At 35.8% G+C, this 18,914-nt stretch overlaps 1 pseudogene; it reads right to left on the bottom strand.

Moving 5' to 3' along the window:
• LOC102840882 overlaps positions 1-18,914 on the bottom strand; it is a 23,443-nt pseudogene that overhangs the window by 1,679 nt on the left and 2,850 nt on the right.

Genomic DNA, 18,914 nt, shown 5'->3' on the forward strand with positions numbered 1-18,914 from the left:
CTGTGAATCAAGCAATTATTCACTCTAAACTCTAAATCGCTTAAATGAAGATATTTTAACGTTCCCCACCCCCCAAAAAAAAAAGAAAAAAAAAGTTTAAGTGTCAACATGGGTGCTTGAAGGAGATTCTAACCAATAATTGAGGCTCTGAAAAAAGACTAAGTGGTCTGAGATCTACACTGGCGGAACAATCAGAATCAAATCATGAATATCCACCAACCATTCAGGATATAGTTCAGGATACTGTCTGGCAATGTTTGCTCAATGTCAATAGTGTGATACCACTCAGAGAACCATTATACTGATTTCTGCTGTTGTATTATCAAGATACTTCTACTCGTAAGGTTAGAGGTTCAAACCCACCATTTGCTCCTTGGAAGCCTTATATAAGATCACTATGATTTGAAACTAACTCAACACAACTTAATAGCAGCAACAACAACCATGTAATGATTGACAGCTTTGTGTGTGAGCGTGCATGTGGATGAGAGAGTGGTGGAAAAGAAGAAGAAGAAATAGAGAGAGAAATGGTAAAATGTAATAATGGAAGCATGATTATATTTCTATTTTAATAATTGCTATGCTCTGTTCTTCATTGATAATTGCTCCCTGGCTTGGTTTTGCTTACCCCCTTTATTGGTTGATTTTAGCAATGGAGTGAGGGTTTGTCAATGAAGAACATTAAATTAACCCTTCAAAGTATCAGCTATCATTGGTTAGGTTTTTGGATTTCATCACCAATCTAACTTTCCCATATATTTCACCTACCAAGAAAAACTTTTGAGACTTATTATTTTCAATTGTCAGGAAAAAGTTAGAAATATCTCATCATAGAGAGTCATTCAACAGTGGGCATTTGGGTTCTAACAGTTGGTATTTCGAATGATTGCTGTACCTAAAATATAAGAAAACAAAACAAAATGCTGTAGTTGAGACTTCTGTGTTTTGTATATTGACAGAAAATAGTTTGCACCATGGACTAGAAAATTCTGGGACTAGAACTTACTCCTAGGGTTAATGAAACATTACCCACAGAAATTCTAACTCCCTGCCACTTCCATTCTTCTTAGAAATCACATCCAAAGCAGATTGTGATCTATAAAATAAATACTTCATGTATGATTCAATGTCTTTAATCCTCATTTTTGAAATATTCAGTTTTGAGAATTGAATCTAAGAAAGTCCCACCATGGTTGATGCCCCCGCCTCCTGAGACTCCAATTCCAAGACTCCTATAAGAGATGAACAATAAATAGCTTTCTTATTCCCCCAACTAAGCTGTCTGATCTCTGAAGCTTGTAACCATAGACTGATCAATGAAATCCTATATAGCCCAAATCTACTTTTTTTTTTTTTTTTTTTAATCAGATAGGCCTTTGAAAGTACAGTGCCTGGTACCTATTAATAAACCGGAATTAACTTCCCAGGCTCTTATTCACCAAAAAATGTATAGGTATGATATGACCTTCTTTAACCCTACCATATGCAATGTCCTTCTTTTCTCACAGGAATGCTACTGTTCTCTATTGTTTTAAATGAAAATACAACCCATTTCCTGTGTTCTTAATACTACTCACCTTCCCTTAAAAAAAAAAAAAAGGAGGTGAAATCTATTCATTCATTAATGTACTGATTTATTCATTGAATATCCATTATGTATGTGCCAGTTAGTAAGGTGTTGAGGAATTCCCTAACTTGATAAATTTTCATTCTTCTGAGCAAACACAGGTAAGAAAAACCTAATTAATAAATAAAGAATATGCTCAGCAGATGGTTAAAAGACCATTGTTGTTGCTTTTGTTAGGTGCCTTTCAGATAGCTCTGACTCAAAGTGATGTGTGCACAACAGAACAAAACACTACTGGCTTCTGTGCCTTCTTCACAATTGTTAGGTTTGAGCTTGTTGTTATAGCTGCTGTATTAATTCATCTCCTTGGGGTCCTCCTCTTACTCTCTGGTCCTTAATTTTGCCAAGTCTGATGTCCTTTTCCAGGAACTGGTTCCTTCTGATACCATGTCCAAAGTGAATGGCATAAAAACTTTCCATCCTTGCTTCTAAGGGATATTCTAGCTTTACTTATTCTAAGACAAATGTATTTGTTCTTCTGGCATTCCACGGTATTTTCAATATTCTTCATAAACATCATATGAGGCGATTGAAAATACTGTGGCTTGAGTCATTCCCACCTTAGTTCTCAAAGTGAAATCTTTGCTTTTTTGCACTTTAAATAAATCTTTTGCAGTAGATTTGTCAAATGTGAAGGGATTTAGAGAAAAGTAAATCAGGAATGAATGGGAGGAACGTCCTGAGTTGAGGAAGAAGCAGCATGATTTTTTAAATTTGGATCTCTGTATTCAAAGAATATGTCTTCTCTTATTCTTTCACATGTCCCAGGTGCTTTTGTTTATAGATCCTATAACAATCTATAATCACACATTTGCTTGTTTTTCTACTTATTTAGGATCCACATTCCTCTTAAGACTGTAATTTCCAAGTAGGCATATGCCATGTCTGTCTCATTTCCACCTATGTGACCAGGATAGTGCTCATTACCGAGTGCCACTTCATATGTACTCATATTTATTGAAAAAGTTGCACAATGAAAATGACTTCAAAATATCCCCTCCCTTCTCTGAACTTTAAGAATTTACAGCCCATAACATAAACTTATGTTTTATATTATATTGTTCTGTTTTTAATTTATTGCTGTGGTTTGATGACATATATCTCTTTTAAAACCAGATTTGAAACACATTTTGCTTCCTGATCAAGTTTGTCTTTCATTTAAAAGGTGAATAATAATAAATCCACCCTGAATGCATAAATGAATGAGCATTAAAGCTCTGGTAGCATAGTGGTTATGAATTGGGCTGCAAACCTCAACATTGGCAGTTCAAAACTACCAGCCGTTCCATGGGAGAAAGATGAGGTTTTCTGCTCCCGTAAAGATTTACAGCCTCGAAAACCCCGTACAGGGTCACTATGAGTCAGAACGGACTCCACGGTACTTAACAACAACAACAACAACAACAACAACAACAAAGTGGTGAGTTGTGTGATGAAGAGAGAACCCTTAGTTGCCTCCCTCCAGGATATGTTATCTGTGAAGATAAAGAACGGTTATCCTTGAGTAAGCCTTCATTGCTTTTATTTTTAATTTACTTTTTAAAGCATAATTTGGGAAATCTCTTGATAGGTTGAGGGGAAGCACTGTAACCCTACACTAAATAATTTTCTCATAGACAGGAAAAAAATTACCTGGCATAGATTGAACTATAGAGGCAATCTATCAGAATCATAGGCAATTGTTTTGTGAATGCTTTGTGATTCTTAAGAGTGACTTTCTACTATATGTTTTATATTCATTCACCTGGTTTTGAAATGACATTTGAGAGATAACTAGAACTATCACATTTTACAGAGTGAAACACAGAAAGTTAGAAGGGTTAAGGGTCTTCTGCCTTGTTCACAGCAAGGAAACAACAAAAATGGCTTTCTGGATCCAGCGTTCTCTACAAATTACATTGTGCTGTCTTTCACATGAGGAAAAAGCAGACAAGTTGATCTATTTAAGAATTGCTGCCCTCACATCACAGATAAAGGAATGTAAACTATATGGACAGGACACAAAATTTCTCTCAGACGGTTCCTGTATGATGACTATCTTGATTTTCTATAATCATTCAGTGGGAACTTCTGATCCACAAATCTATCTGAAACTGAAAGTTACATATACATGTTGTTGAGGAGCAGAAAGCAATGAAGTCCTTCTCCACATGAGTATTGTAGACAGCATCCTCCTGTAGGTTCTTTGGTGATTGTGAAGAGCTGTCAGCTGAGGGAGAGTCTTTGATCCACACTCTCCACTGTTGACTGTAGAGATATTTGACTTTCTATATATTGCTCTGTCTGCCTCAGTATTCATACCACAATTGCTCATCTCATTTTAATCTAATGTTTTTTCTAACTAGTTTCATAACCACATACACACCTTTCTGTCTTCTATTTACTGTCTTTGAGCACTATGTTAGTAAATACACAATAGCATTTTGATAAAATCTGAACAACCCATTTGCCAAGAAGAATAAAGAGTTAATGTTCAGCTGTGTAATTTCAGAACAGTTAACAGTTTTTAACTAAATTACTTCTACTTTTAAATTTTATTTGTGTTTTTTTTCTTTTTGCAGTTGATAGTGAGAAAATGAGGGAGACAATTTTGATTGTAATCTCTCCAAGTTTTTCATCTCCCTTGTCTTTTTGTTTTCAGTGATTTATGAGGGAAAGACAGCATGCTGCTATTAAACAATGGTCCTACTTTCAAGTGAAATTTTTTTCAAGCTAGAAAATGTACACATATCTGTAAAATATTTATAAGGAAAGCTGTCCTGAAAATGATTCCATTCTAAGGGGTAATTAATTTTGTTGAAAGTTGATTTGAGAGACTGGTAAACTTCTTCACCACTTACTAAGGATTCAGTTGCATAGAAACTATTTAACTGACTAAATTCTCAAGATGCCAGTCCCCTAGATGGGAGCGCTGATTTACTCGATCTAGTTTAGTTACACTGGTTCGACACTAAGATTGTTTTCCTTACATTCAAAACATATATCACAGTTCTCTTCAAACAACTTCTTGACTTTTGGATCTTTCTTCTTGCAACTTACCACCTCGGCAAGCTTGGACAATGATGACCTTGGGTTTGCCCTTTAGACTGAGGCAGTTTGGGTTTTTGAAAATCTGAAAGGTGATGTTATAAGTTAACACATCTGAGTGTTCTGTACCATATGCAGTTCCACATATGCCTTCCAAGATGCTGTGAGACATGAACACCAAGATTGTTGCTGTCCAAGGACCTGTGTTCTGATCACAGCAAATTCCCACAGCATTGATTGCATCTCCTGAAGAGAAGACAAAACAAAACAGAACACTTAAATCACTTTTTTCTTCCTATCTCTATTTTTTCCCTAGTTATCTAGTGAAAAAATGTGTATCATATTGGTAAACACATCCTGCCACGTTCCTTCTACAGCCCCTCTTACTGTGCTTAAAATAAAACCAAACTTATAGAATTACCATTTTCCCATCAAGCTAACTTCCTTTCCTCTAAGTTCTAGTCACACTGGTCTTTGACTGTGGCCTCATTTGCCAGTTTTACTTTCAGTTCAGATCTTTCAGCCCTGTTCACTCAAGTCTTCCCAGAGCTGTATCTTCTAGTAGCTACGGTTGGGTTCAGATGTGATCACACCAAAGAAGTCTTTCTTTATCTGACTATCAAACATCATTCTCATATTCAATTTTCCTTTATCCTTTTTCTCTTATGTTTCCTTTTTTAAATTTCTTCTCATATTCCACTTTCAGATATTATATTTTGTGCATATATTTTCATTGTCTTTCAGTAAACATGAGTCCAATGAGAGCTATAAATGTTCTGTCTCATAGAATAGCTACTGTCACATGAGGCCAGATTCAATATTTGTTAAGTGAGTGCTCCGTGTACTCCTGCTAAACATTCAGTACTTCAAGAAGTTCCTGGAGACTCTTCAGAAGTTATCCCAGTCACTACACTTTGGAAATAAGAATCATGTGGGAACATGACAATTACGTTTTATACAATTCCTTGGAATTGCAGATATTTGGAACTCAAAGAAATTTAGATTTCATCTATTTAATACCTCAATTTTACACAAACACATAGACACACAAACATGCACATACACACATACACACAGAGGCAAATGTGGCCTGAAGTTCTTAAAGTGTTTCCCTAAATTTATAAATGTAATTTGTTAAAAAGAAATTGTTGTTGAATGTGCATGTGTTTGGGGTCTTTAGCAAGGCAGTGAGTTGTGTTTGCATATTCACCATGTAACCCAGGCCTTCAAGCAACGTCTTCATTCCTTCAATGTCAAAGTCAGCCCCACTCCTTGGAGGAAGATATTAAAAAATATATTGCATATAATGAGAGCCAGACGAGTATGGTCATCCTTCCTCTCTTTGACTGGATATATCTGCAGGAAATTAAAGGATTGTGAGTTTGACTGCCTCAGGTCTCTTTTAAATGTTCATAGGCTAATCAATATTGTTTTAAAAAGAACTGGTATTGTAGTGCTATCTCCTGACCTCAGTCAAAATATACTGCCTTCCTATCACTTAGTAATGGATTAACTTGACAATAGAAATAAATGAAGGGGTTAGGAAGTAAAATATTTTTCAAGAGCCCAAAACAGGACATGTCTGTGATGATTACTCAAGGATCTTGAAAAAAAACTATAATACTTCCTTCTCTCCACTTTTCTCCATTACTTAAATATTTTTTAGCAATCAAGATTCAGTATATATTTCATATTAACTACGAGGCGTTCCCTATTGGCTCCATCAAAAATGAATGCACGTAAGATCATTTACAAGGTCAGCAGTTTGAAACTACCAGCTGTTCTGCAGGGGAAAGAGGAGGCTTTCTGCTTCTGTAAAGATTTAGTCACTGAAAACCTTATGAATAGCAGTGGAACACTGTCAGCACCAGATTATTGAATATTGAAACTTGATGAAGAGCTCAAGAATATTGGCAAATATAGTGCCAGAAGACAAGTCCCTCAGGTTGGAAGGCACTCAAAATATGGTTGGGAAAGAGCCACTGTCTCAAAGTAGAGTTGATCTTGATGTTACAAATGGATCTTGATGTTACAAATGGAGTACAGGCCTTGGGATCATCATTTGCTAATGGGGAAAAATTCAAAATGTAGAGAAACAGCTGTAAACACCCATTAATAATCTGAACATGGAATTATGAAGTATAAATATAGGAAAACTAGATGTTGTCAAAAATGTAAAGAAACACATAAACAACAAAATCGTAGGCAATAGTGAGCAGAAATAGGCTGGTTTTGGCCATTTTGAATCTGACAATCACATGATTTATGACGTCGGGAAATGATAGGAAAATATCAATACACCTACAAGGAAGACCAGTTAATACCACTACTATTCAAATTTACCTACCAACCCCTAAAGCCACGGGTGATGAAATTGAAGAATTAAACCAATTTCTTCAGTCAAATGATGATCAAGCATGCAATCAAGATGTATTGATAATTACTGGTGATTGGAATATGAAGGTTGGAAATAAAGATGAAGGATCAGTGTTTGAAAAATATGGCCTTGATGATAGAAATGATGCTGGATATCACATGATAGAGCTTTGAAAGACCAATGACTTGTTCATTACAAATACCTTTTTTAAAACAACATAAAAAACAATTATACACATGGGCCTCACCATATAGAACACACAGAAATCAAATTGACAACATCTGTGGAAAGAAGAACAGAGGCAGGCTGTGGAAAAGACAAGCAATTGCTCTTATGAAAATTCAGGCTGAAGCTGAAGAAAATTTCAAGTCCTTGAGAGCCAAAATATGACCTTGAATATATACCACCTGAATTTAGAGATCATCTGAAGAACAGATTTGATGTATTAGACACTAACAACCTAAGACCAGAAAAGTTGTGGAATGATATGAAGAACATCATATAGGAAAAAAACAAAAAGACATTAAGAAGACAAGAAAGAAGGAAAAGACCAAAATGGGTGTCAGAAGAGATTCTGAAACATGCTCCCCAGCGTAGCGATGCTAAAGCAAATGGAAGAAGTGAGGAGGTAAAACAGCTGAACAGAAAACTTCAGTGGTCAAATCAAGAAAACAAAATCAAATATAATGGCATGTGCAAAGACCTGGAGATAGAAAACCAAAAGGGAAGAACACGCACAACATTTCTCAAGCTGAGTGAACCGAAGACAAAATTCAAACCTCAATTTTCATCATTGAAGGATTCTCTGGGCAAATTATTGAATGATGCAGAAAGCATCAAAAGATGATGGAAGGAATACACAGAGTCACTGTACCAAAAAGAAATGGTAGTTGTTCAACCATTTCAAGAGGTAGCATATTATCAAGAGCCAAGGATCCTGAAGGAAGATGCCTACAATGCAATGAAGGCATTGACAAAGAACAAGACACCTGGAATTGATGTGATACAAATTGAAATCTTTCAACAAACTGATGTGGTACTGGAGGCATTCACTTATCTATGCCAAGAAATTTGTAAGACAACTACTTGGCCAACTGACAGGAAGAAATCTTATTTGTGCTCATTCCAAAGACAAAGTGATCCAACAGAACTGGAAATCATTGGACAATATTATTGATATCCCATGTGAGTAAAATTTGACTAAATGTAATAACCATAGCCAAAAGTGGTTCTAATCATACATTGACAGAACTTCCAGAGTTAAAAGCAAGATTCAGAAAAAAAAACGTGGAACAAGGGATGTTGTTACTGGCGTCTAATGAATATGGGCTGAAAGCAGAGAATACCCCAAAGACGTTTACTTGTGCTTTATTGACTACGCAAAGGCTTTTCACTTTGTGGAACATGGCAAGCTATGGACAACATTGCGAAGTATAAGTATTTCAGAACATTTAATTGTGCTCACTAGGAACAAGAGACAGTTGTTCGAACAGAACAAGGAAATCCTGAATGATTTAAAATTAGGAAACCTGTGTGCCAGGGCTGTATTCTTTTTCTTTCAGCATTATTTATTCAAGTTGCATGCTGAACAAATAATCCGAGAAGATAGATTATATGAAGAAAATCGTGGCATCAGGATTGGAGGTAGACTTATTAACAACCTGCAATATGCAGATGATACAATCTTGCTTCCTGAAAGTGAAGAGGACTTAAAATACTTACTGATGAAGATCAAAAGACCACTGTGTTTGGTATGGGTTGCATCTCAATATAAGGAAAATGAAAATCCTTACCACTAGACCTAATAAACAACATCCATCACAATGGAGAAATTTTGAAGTTGTCAACGATTTCATTTTGCTCTGATCAACCATCAACACTCATGGAAGCAGCAGTCAGGAAATCAAACAACATATTACATTAGGCAAATCTGCTGCAGGAGACCTCTTTAAAGTGTTCAAGAGCAAAGATGTCAGTTTGAAGACTAAGGTGCGTCTGACCCAAGTCATGGTATTTTCAGTAACCTGGTGTGGCGCTGTGGGTTAATGCGCCAGACTGCAAAACCATTTGAACTGCAAGGTAGGCGATTCAAGCTCACCAGCTGCTCCTGAAAAACCCCATACAGGGTCGCTATGGGTCGGAACAAACTCGACAGCACTTCACAACAACAACAATATGCTTGGGAAAGTTGGATAGTGAATACAGAAGACCATAGAAGAATCAATGCATTTGGGTTATGGTATTGGAGGATAATATTGAAAGTACCATAGACTGCCAAAAGAACAAACAGATCTGTGTTGGAAGAAGTACAGCCAGAGTGCTCCTTGGATTCCAGAATGGCCAAACTTCATTTCTCATACTTTGGACATATTATCAGGAGGGACAAATCACTGGAGAGGATATTGAGTTTGGTAAAATGGAGGGTCAGAGAAAAAAAGGAAGACCCTCCCCCCAAATGAAATGGATTGGCATGAAAGGACTAAGGCATAGCAATGATTATGAGGTTGGCCCAGGACTGGGCATTGTTTTGTTCTGTTGTGTATAGGGTTGTTATGGGTCAGTATCATTTTGATGGCACCTAACCACAGCAAAAACAACAATATACATTGTCATTGTTGATATGTGCTGTTGAGTTGGCTCCGTCCCATAGCTACCCTGTATAGGGTTTCCAAAGTGTGGCAGGTGAGCAATAGCCACCAACCTTGTGGTTCAAACCGACTTTGCAGTCCAACTCATTTACCCACAGCACCACACCAGGACTCCATATATATGCCTATATATTTTTAAATGTTTTGTTTCTAACATCTAGAATTTCCAGCTAGAACACAAACAATTACTAGTCAGCCGTGATATCTTACAAATAATTTGATTCCATGTCTACACCTAAAATTGCCATAAATCCCAAGTAGGTAACAGCAAAAAAAGTGAATAATATGAGAATCTATATTTAATCATGGGATTAAAAGAGAAGAGAATCAGGGTAAGGCAGATGATCTTGCTCAAAGCATCTACAAAAGATTAATGCTGCCCCCCACAACTAACTTTTTAAAATTGTATAGTTAGAGAAAGCAGTAACTTCATTCTCTCTTTCTTTCTTCCCCTTTTTCAAGCACAGAGTACAGTGCCTCTTTACTCATTTCTTTACTCAGTCTCAGGAATTCTTCACATGAACAAAGCTTAAGGGTATCTGTGAATTCTGCTAACTCATCTGCTCCAGTCTTGATTTCCTGGATTGCTGCAAGACACATCACAGAACAAAAAGTGTAACATCAGCCTCGTTCTCCCAGTTACTACTTTAGAATGCTAACAGAGAAGGGAAATTCTGGGAAGAAGACTTTTTAACATTTAAGAAGAAAGAAGACCTTGGGAGAGAAGCAGATTCCTTCAAAAATATCACAATAGGTTCCAGTAACGCTGAAGAAAATGCTTAAATATTTTGAAGTCAAATTTTACTTTATTCACCATTCCATAATTAACAAACAGTGCGATTCCCAAACAGTTTTACATTAGAGCATTCATTCATGTTGACTTTGTATTGTCTCTGAATAATACCATGTTGAATATCTATTTATATAAGTGTACATTAGAAATAAAATAAATAAAATAAAATGTGAGCCACATAAGCAGTTTAAAAATTCCTGACATTCGTATTGAAAAAATGAAAGGAAACTGGTAAAATTAATATTAACAACGTATTTTAATTAACTTGTATGAGAATTATGTTATTTAAACATTTGGCACAAACTATAATTGTGTACTTAGTAGCCACATATGGCTTGTGGCTACCATAATCAATGATCTTACATCTTATTTATATATTGTTAGGCCCCGTGCAGCCCACGCAATACTTGTATTGAAACCTATGCAAATGCCAAACAATTCCAAGGATCTTGACTCTTACACCATCTAGGTATGATATTCTAGCAATCTTAGCTTCAAATATTAACTATTCAGGGGTAAAAACCAAACCAAAACTAACCCACACCATTTAATCTATTCTGACTCAGAACAACAGTATCTATATAGGGCTTCTGGGATTATAGATCTGTATGGTAGCAGACAGTTTCATCTTCCACTTCTTGAAGAGCTGGTGGGTTTGAACTGCTGACCTTGGGGTTAGCAGTCTAATGGCTGAACCATGTTCAGGGATAAAAGGCCTGAAATATTCCTCACCAAGTTTATTACTTGACTTGAGCTATTTAGAGGAGAAATGTGCAGTAACTATAGTACTGTATCCAGTTTAAAAAGGACAGTTTTTGTCAGAGTTGCCGACATACTCTGAGTGTGAGGAAATAACTCAGTCCTGTTGGAAATTTTTGTTTCTGAGTCATTCTGGCTTAGCTTCCAGAGCAGTGTCTATTATCCCACACTGCTTTGCCCTATTTGAGATTGTGCAAGAGACTGGGAAAGCCCAAGCTTCCCTCTAGAGGAGGAATGAAAAGTAATTCATAAATATAAACTAGAAGAAAATTTCACAAAATCTCCAGTTGTGTGTTCAGTTACATCAGTTATAAGCAAATAATATTCTGCTTCTATCTTACTTTTAAAGGAGCTCTGGTAGCATAGTTGTTACGAATTGGGCTGCGAACCTTAAGGTCAGCGGTTCGAAACTACCAGCCACTCCGCGGGAGAAAGATGAGGCTTTCTACTCCTGTAAAGATTTACACCCTCGGAAACCCTATACAGGGTCGCTATGGGTGGGAACCGACTCGATGGCACATAACAACAACAACAACAAATCTTACTTTTATGAGAATCTGTATAAAACCTGTATAAAATTTTCAATTTCAGCTTTTATCATAGTTTTTCTATGTAATTAATTTGTTTCTCATTAGTTTTTAAATTGTGTTTTTTATTTTAATAAATGTCTAAAAAGTTTGGGCCCATAATCTGGAGAGGCAACACATTGTAAGATTCAAGAATACCAAATCTAAGGATACCAAACCTTTTGAATGTTTCTAACTTTTTCAAGATTAAACAGTAGCACATGCCCAGCCTTCCCACTCTAGAAAATAGTGCCAGTGTGAGAACCTCTAGAATCCTGAGAGAACCTAATGTCAGGGGACACATTTTCTCATCACAGCCTTCCTCTAGTACCAGCTTATTTATAAATTTGTAGAATTTGCTAGCTTAATAAACACCATCTCCTGTAAAGTCATTATTTATTCAGATATAAATTTAGTGTTTTCAGGTAAAAAGTGAAAATCAGACAGATTTTCTGTTTTGCATATAACAGTGCAATTAACATGAAAACTGATCCTTCTGTCCAATGTCATAAACAGTATAGCGCTGTTCACCATCCAAAGGCAGTTCTCATTATCTGGGTAGTGTGGTAGAAAGAAATGAAAGAATCAGAATGTTTAGATATGAATTTAAGTTCCTAATAGCTAATGAAATAAAATAAAAAAGAAACTAACATAGGGTCACACTTAGCCATCTCCTTGGAAGGTAGGAGTTAGAGTGATTATATTTCTAACTAAATAATAACTGTGTGCCGCTTAGAATGTCCATATATGTGTCTATTTAAATAAAATAAAACAAACAAATAAATAGTTGGGATTCTTCTTATTACCCGTTTTGTGAGGTGACTATATCCAAGTCAAAATGTTGGCCAGGGCCTTTACATATTCTAAATGCCACAGTATACTCGGTCTCCTGACCTGCTGGACTCAAGTTATACACAAGGTGTCATGAGACTACTTTGTAGGCTTCAAGTGCTGACAGAGCTCAGGGAGCTGTTGGACCCCTCCTTGGATAGTCTACACCCACCTCTACACCCACCTCTTGCCTACCAAAGGCTCTGTTAATAAGGTAGGTTAATAGGGGTCTTCAAAATATTCATGAAAAATGGATAATTTATTTTTTTTTTCATGAATTCTTTGAAGCCTGCTTCTAATTCAGTTTAGAGTTCAGTGTTCATTGTGATCCCTGATTTGATAAAATTGCTGTGAAGTCCCTTTACTGTAGTTCGGATCCTTCTTTCCTACGTTATCTCTACTTTTTAAACCAGATTATTCCTATACATAAGGAGCGCTGGTAGTGTAGTGGTTTCGAAACAGTCTGTGAACCATAAGGTCAGCAGTTCGAAACTACGAGCTGTTCCATGGGAGAAAGACGAGCTTTCTGCTCCCGTAAAGATTTACAGCCTCGACAACCCTGTACAGGGTCGCTATGAGTCGGAACCGACTCCATGGCACACATTCAGCCATTCCTATACATTTAGGTGTTTGGAAGAAGCCCTCAGTTTACAAAATAACCAGTTTAGATGTACATGAAAGCTCAGTTTAGGCAACAATCTCAGACCTCTATCATACTAACATGTGATTACTGCTAGTGGAAAAGTCCCTTCTTTGAAAAGGAGTGTTTATGTAAAAAGCATATTTGATATAGTGAAGAAACTACAATTTATATTTCCTTTTGTTCCATTTCATGGATAAACTCTAGTGTTTCAGGACCAAGAATTCAAATTTTGTACCAATTGAATATGCCATTGGTAAAATTTGTCCTTAATGTTTTACCTCTAATAATATTCACAACTCAATCTGGGTAAATGGGTAAAACTTTTTGAGTCAGAACTGACCTGACAGCACTTAACAACAACAATAACAAAAAAGAACCGTTTTGACAGGTTATGTAAGTTTAGACACATTGTAGGGATTCTGTTGATCATATTGTGTGACTCAGACAAATGAGTAAGCAAATGAAATATCTAAACCTTAGCACTAACATAATGATTATAACTAATATTTATTGCATAAATATTTTTCATTTTTCTATGATTCCTATATTTATTAGGTACCTGCTATATTCAAGACACTGTCTTGTTATATATTGATTAAAAAAACAAACAAACAGTTATTTTAATTTTTTGGTTTTGAGAAATTTGGTGAATGACAGTTCCATTTACTAACACGGAAAAAGTATAGCAACCGATTTGATGAGGAAATAAAGTATTTAATTTTAGATATATGAGTTTGGTGTTGTCAGGTGAACATTCAGATGAAAATGCTGAATTGCAGCTAGGGCTAAATGAGTCTAAAATTTAGAAGAGAGTTTTGAATGAAAGCTGAAACTTCATATGTTATCACTGTGTACCTGACTAGTATTGCAAAGGTTTGTGAGGAAGATACTGGTATTGTCTCATGTTGCTGAAACTGATATCCAGGAAGGTTAAGAAATTTATATATATTCCTATATTCCTTACAGCAACAGAACCTGGATTCAAGTTTAAGTATCCCTCACACCAAGTCTCTGTGACTAGTCCTTAGCTATGAACAGTTTAAACACAAGGATTCAGCTTCTTAGGTAATTGGAAATGGAATCTCCATTCACAAAAACAAACACAAAAGGGATGTGGTATCTAAAGGGACCACAATAGTATTAGAGAGAATGATATAATAATCTAAGAATGAAAGAATCAGAGAAGATATTGAAGGGGCCTTGGAGCTGATACATCCTGGAGATATGAGGCACCCATTCATTGCATCACATACACAAAATGAATGAGTGTAAACAAATCATCTTACCTTCTGCATTGGTGGACTCTTTTTCCTTGTTAAAGAAGGTGTTGACAAGTATTTGGCATACCTCTTTCTGTTTGATAATGGTTAAAAAGACACAGACCTTGTCTTCAGGTTTGACATCATTAAATTTTTTTTCTTTTCTATATCCATCAATTTCAGGTAATCTTTTTCCATTACATCATCAAAAATGCCAGTAAAGAGTTCTTTGCCTATGGATTCCAAAATCTTAAGTGTTTTTGTTGTTGTTGTTGTTGGATTCTGTTAAAAATGTGAAGATTCCTTCAACTGTTGGTACAACTTAAAGAATTTTATCTTCACTTTAGAGACATATGTACTAACCTTAAAAAAATAAAATCCTTCAACTATTTCATCATTTCTTCAATAGACTGAATGTTCTTTCATTGTATCTGAAAACTACACTTAATTCATCAAATTCATATGAGGCTATATTTAATAATTCATTATCAGTTAAAGTAATCTTTGGTAGTTTCCCATATCCTGTTTGTGGCATTAGGCTTAATGCTAGCTTCTCAACCATTTACAGTTTTCTTCTTTTCCTTTCTCTTCCTATGTTTTTGTTTAAATGCTTAAAAGTACTAAACATACTTTCTGAATACATTATTGAATTCATTTATATTTCTAATTCTTTAGAATCTTACTCTCAATTTATGATTAGAATTTCAAATAAAATAAATATGTTAATACAATAGGTTGATATGTTATTGTTTTCAAAAACGTAGACTTGAACTTTAATGACTATGCAAAGGCTTTTGACTGTGTAGATCATGACAAACAATGGCTGAGACTGCGAAGAATGGGTATTCCAGAACACTTCATTGTGTTTATGAGGAACCTATATATAAACCAAGATGCAGTTAGACTAGAACAATAGGAAACGGAATGATTTAAAGCCAGGCTGTCTCCTACTCAGGCTGTCTCCTACACAGGTTATAGCCTTTCACCATAATTATTCAATCTGTATGATGAGCAAATAATCCAAGAAGCTGGATTGTATGAAGAAGAAATAAGTTTCAGGATTGTAGGAAGACTCATTAACAACCTAAAATATGCAGATGATATAACCTTGCTTACTGAAAATGAAGAAGACTCAAAATACTTATTGATGAAAATCAAAGACTACAGTCTTTAGTATGGATCTCTTCTCAATGTCAAGAAAACAAAATTCCTCACCACTGGAACAATAAATATCATCATAAATGGAGATAAAATTGAAGTTGTCAAAGACTTTATTTTGGTTTTATCCACAATGAACACTCATGAAGCAACACTCAAGACATCAAATGACACATTGCATTAAGCAAACTGCTGCACAAGTCCTCTTTAAAGTGTTACAGGGCAAAGATAGCAGTTTGAGGGCTAAGGTATGCCTGAACTCAAATCATCATATTTTCAATCACCTCAAATGAATATGTAAGGACATTTAATAAGACAGACCATAGACCATAGAAGAATTGATACATTTGAGTTATGGTGTTGGATAAGACTATTAAAAATACAGTGGACTGTCAGAAGAACAAACAAATGTGTATTAGAAGAATTATAGCCAGAATGATCCTTAGAACCAGGATGGCAAGACTTTGTTTCCATTCTTTAGACATGTTATCAGAAGGAACAAATCCCTGAAGAACATCATGTTTGGTAAATGTAGGGTCAGGGGGAAAGAGGAGGACCCCTAAGGAGATGGAGTGACACAGTGGAAGCTGCAATGTCCTTAAGGTCACTCTGAGTCAGAACCAACTCAACGGCACCTAGCAACAACAACATTACAAAATACTTTCCAAATACTAATACACTAGAACCTCACAATCCAATTATAGTCACCCAATTTTATAGATCATTTAATAACATGTTCCAAATTGTACAAATTAAGATTAAAATTATGTTCTATCAGACTTAGCATCAGTAATGAGTTTATATTCAGTGAGTCCTCATTATGTCTAGGGTTTAATATATATATACTCTCATTCAGATTTCACAGAAACTTCATATAACAGATATATTAATATTGTCATTTTATAGAAAAGGGTACAGAGACACAGAAAAGTTACTTAAGTAAGAGATGTGTGCATTCTTGTACTTTTGAGCTGATTCCATTTCATAGCGAGCAAATATAGGATTTCTGAGGAGTGGCTGGTGGATTTGAACAACTGACCTTCAAACTTCTTACTGCGTTTGCCAGTATCCTATAGCACCATATGAGGACTCCAAATACATGTACAGTGTACAGTCTGTATACTCAGTAGGGTTGTTGTTATTAAATGCCATCAAGTTGGTTCTGAATTCTAATTCAGGGATTCAAAATCCAGATTCCAAATCCACAATCACCACATTATGTTGTACTTTATTTGTTCAAGAGCTATTTAAGAAATATAATGTGCTTCAAGTACTCATGGAAGACTGGTTAAATTCTAGTGTAAAATGTCAAAAAAGTTTTTTTATAAAAGGTATCCAAGTTCTGGTCTTGAAATCTAGTATACAGATTTTGAAAAGGAGAGCTTGAAGGAATGCAAACCACACATAGGTTTTCTTATGGAATATTTACTTCATCAGCCCTCCGGATTCCTGATCTATTTATTTCTGTCTTAAACAAACTAGGCAAGTTTTGACCAGATTAACAGTTTTTGGAGAAATACGGTAGCAGTAATATCATATGTTAAGTGTTAGGTTACATGTCTATAATTATTTCTATTTGAATGACTCCCAAATATATCAATTCAGATTAGACATGGACCACAAAATTAAGTATCATAAAACCAACCAAGTATGAGACAGTTCTTGGTATCTAACAGACTCTATAAACTTGGTTTATTAAGTAAAGTACTCGTGTTTCTTCTACTTCCTTCATTTCCTGTACTAATAAATGAACATATTTAATGATACAGGATAAAACTTTGGCTGTGAACTGCAAGGTCATCAGTTCAAACCCATCAAATGCTACTTGGAAATCCTGTAAAGTATCACTATGAGTGAGAATCAACACCAACACTTAAGTACACAAACCCACTATTATTTGATGACATTAAGTCTCTTTTGCCTTCTTTATGTCTTACTACCCATCTCACTCAAAATTGTACTGATTTTATCAGTTAACATTTTTGCAGAATCTTAATGCTTCTCTCAAATTTAGTTGTTCATTACTCTAGTTAGGTTACTATTCTTTACTTGAAAACAACAACAACAACAAACAAAAAAAAAAAACCATAGGAACCTTTAAAATATAATGTTTTCCAATTCTTATCTAATCTTCATGATGAAGCACAGTGAGTGTTCCAAAATCTAGATTTAGTCATGAAATTTTTCTACTCAATCTCATCTAGGCCTTCTTATTTATTTTGGAATAATCTATATACCCTTAAATGAGTGGTGCTATAGATGGAATTCTGTCCCACTGTTGTGGGTTGAAATGTGTACCCAAAAGATATATTGAACCCCTACCCACAGATATATGTAAATATAATGTTATTTGGATATAGTGTTCCTTTATATTCCTCACATTTATTGTCTAATGATTCCCTGATTCTAATCCTATCACCAGTGAGGTCAGCTTGCCTGGCAGTAATGGGTATTAATTTTACCTGCTTTCCCAGCCTAATGATAAAAAGTGAGGGAAATGCACAAAAACACCTACATGTGCAGATAATACCCACATGATTACAGAAAGCTGGTAAGCCGGTCTTCAGCCTATAACTGATTGGAATACCTAAAAGTGGTTCTAAAACTTGCCCAGTGAAATAGGCCTCGTGTGGAGCCTTTGCAGTGTATGGGACCTTAGGTGGAATCCTGAGCCCCATCCAGAACCTTCTGAGGTGGGACATTCCCACTAGAAAGAACACACAGACCAGCCTGGAACAGCTAGAGCAACAGAAGATACATCTTCGAAGAAAGATCATCAGGAAAAGCCCAAATAAAAAATGGCAGTATGACTGACTACTACTACAGGAATAAGCAAGTTGTTCACTGGGAAGCTATCAAGGCAAGCAATCAGGACAAAACCCCCTCTAAGACTAAAACCCAAATGGAACACATGAGTAGGCATATAAGCTTGTTGATGATCATGTTGGTCTACTGGTGAGTGGAAGAAGGAGAAAGGTAGCAATGAAGAAATGGGATGAGTTCAACCACATTCCATGGAGTCCTGTTGACCTGAAGATGAGAGAGAGAAGAGGAAGGGCTGATTGGTCCAAAGTGTAGTGAAATCTGGGGACACCTGAGTTCATGAACAAGGACATAGCCACAGAGGTCTAGAGCTGAGAGTGAAGCATCCAGCTGATATGAAGTGAGAGGAGATGCACAAGAAAACCCAGACTTCAGATAGTACTCATTTGACCTAGCCTCAATG

This window comes from Chrysochloris asiatica, unplaced genomic scaffold, assembly GCF_000296735.1.
Source record: "Chrysochloris asiatica unplaced genomic scaffold, ChrAsi1.0 scaffold00008, whole genome shotgun sequence".
NCBI classification, from domain to species: Eukaryota; Metazoa; Chordata; class Mammalia; order Afrosoricida; family Chrysochloridae; genus Chrysochloris; species Chrysochloris asiatica.